Consider the following 2465-nt stretch of genomic DNA (forward strand, 5'->3'; position numbering starts at 1 on the left):
CGTCTCTCGCCCGCGGCCAGCGGGTACCGTAGACCTTATTCTCCGTGGGAGGAGGAAGGGACCGCTTATCTCTCCAAAGGCACAGCTTAGACCTGGGCCCACTACGCGCCCGGCCCCAGGGGAGGCTCGGCGCCAGGCCCAAAGCAAAGGGTCGGGTCGGGTCGGGCAGTGGGGGCTCCCCGCGGCAAGTGGATGTCTTATGGGACGACTAGAACTGAGAGGGAACTTACCCAAACACCATCCCACCCCCAGGCTGGGGCACTGGGACCCTGGAAGAGGAGGGGACTTGCCCAAAGTCCCACAGCACAAGAGGCGGCCGCCTGTCCTACCTTGAGCCCCAACTTAGCGCCCCCTGGCGGCCGGGGCTGGGGAGGCGAGTTCGCCCTGACCCGCGGGGCACAGGCTGAGGGTGACCCAGCGGCCCGAGCGGCTGTCCTGGACGCGTGAACACCGGACAGGAATAATCCGTCAGCACCCAGGGGCCCTGGCCAGGCACGACCTCCGCAGCGACGTGCTGGGGCGGCGGAGAGAGGGGGCCGGGACCACCGGGGCAGCTCGGAAAGAACGGAGGAGCTGGAGGCCTGGGTCCCGGTGAGCTGGGTGACCGGGCGGCCCCTCCTCTCCCTGGGCAAGTAGGACTGAATACGCATACCCCACCGTGAGTCTTCGCTCTCCCCCTCCGCGTGCAGCCCCTCTCTCCTTCCCACCCTGGAATGCAGGGCGCCTGGGGGTGGGGTGGGGGAGCGTAGCCCACACTTTGGGAAGGGTGAGGGCGAAGAGAGACGGTGGCTGGAGGTTTGATCTCCCTTCCCCCCATATCCAGCGATATTTCTCTCATTCTCAGGAGTGTGGTAAACTTTCAAGGCCAGGGAGACAAAGGGGTTGGATACAGGCTGGGAGGGAGGAGCGAGCTCAGTTACACGGAGAGCCCCGCTGAGACCCCCAGCCTGGACTCGCTTGTTTGTAGTCAGCACCTCCGCGTTAGGCGCCTGGCGGGACACTCTGCGAAGGAGAAAATGCCTTTCATTCCGGGTTCTCTCCCTGTCTTCCTCTGGAATACAGCGGAAGGCCCCAGAAAACAGGGGTGTTTCAAATCTGTGTGTGTTTAAGGCACACACGCACATGCACATACTACACAGGTATACGGAAGAGAGGAAACCGAGGCAGAGGGGAGCTCAGACACCCCCAGACTGCTGGGAGGCTGGGAAGACCCCAGGTGATGCGCCTCGGAGTCCAGTCGCTTGTGTTGATGGAGGGGGAGACTGAGGCTGGGCGACGGAGGGCTCGTCCAGACGCACACAGCTCCCCCACTAAGGCGGGCGCCTACTTTTTCCAACTCCCCAGACCCTTCAAAAAGGAATCCCTTTGTCTCTGCGCCTCCCCAGGGGAAAGGGGCTGGGGCTGTGAATGTGTCCAGGCGAGCGCCAGGTGTTGGTAAATTTGGGAGAAGCTGGGAAGGTAGTTAATGAGGCAAGAATGAAAGGGGGGAGGGAAGGAAGAGAGAGAAGAAAAGAAAAAGAAAAAAAGCCGGAGAAAGCGGTTCTGCGTCCTGAAGGCGGCAGGGGTAGCGTCTGCTCCGCGGCCCCAGGACGCCGCCTGGCGGCGGGAGACGGCATTGCTCCGGCCCGGTGCGCTTTCCTGCTTAGCCCACAGGCTGCCCAGCCTGGGCTCTGGCCTGGGCACCACCGGACCCTCCCTCCGAAGGGGGACAACCGGAGAGGGACTTGGGGACACCGGCATCCTGAACAGCCCTCCCTGTACAAAGACCTTTGCCATCCCATGTCTCACCCTCCCCTTTACAGACTGAGAAACGGATGCCCAGAGCAAGCCTGCATGTCCTTGTCTTCTCATAGTCCAGTGGTTCTCAACCTTCCTAATGTCGCGACTCTTTAATACAGTTCCTCATGTTGTGGTGACCCCCAACCATAAAATTATTTTCGTTGCTACTTCATAACTGTAATTTTGCTACTGTTATGAATCGTAAGATAAATATCTGATATGCAGGATGTATTTTCATTGTTACAAATTGAACATAATTAAAGCATAGTGATTAATCACAAAAACAATATGTAATTATATATGTGTTTTCCGATGGTCTTAGGCGACCCCTGTGAAAGGGTCGTTCGACCCCCAAAGGGGTCGCGACCCACAGGTTGAGAACCGCTGTATAGCCCGCCATCTGAGTAGACGTTGGAGAAGAACATGGGATGTGGACATGCGCGCACTGGGCTGAACAGCCCCATTGCCTATCTCTGAGCCTTGGTCTTCTCATCTGTGCGATGGGGGCAGCATAGTACCTATCGCACAGGGTTGCCGAGAGGAGCAAATGCGATCCTTAGGTGAACGATGGTTATCACAATGGTATCCCCAGGCACAGTGGGAAAGGAAAGTCATAATGTAATAACTACTTTTGCGGAGATAAACCAGTTTGGGGCTCTGAATCTTTGCCTCCTCTCCCCCCACCC

Source organism: Myotis brandtii, unplaced genomic scaffold (genome assembly GCF_000412655.1).
Source record: "Myotis brandtii unplaced genomic scaffold, ASM41265v1 scaffold244, whole genome shotgun sequence".
NCBI classification, from domain to species: domain Eukaryota; kingdom Metazoa; phylum Chordata; class Mammalia; order Chiroptera; family Vespertilionidae; genus Myotis; species Myotis brandtii.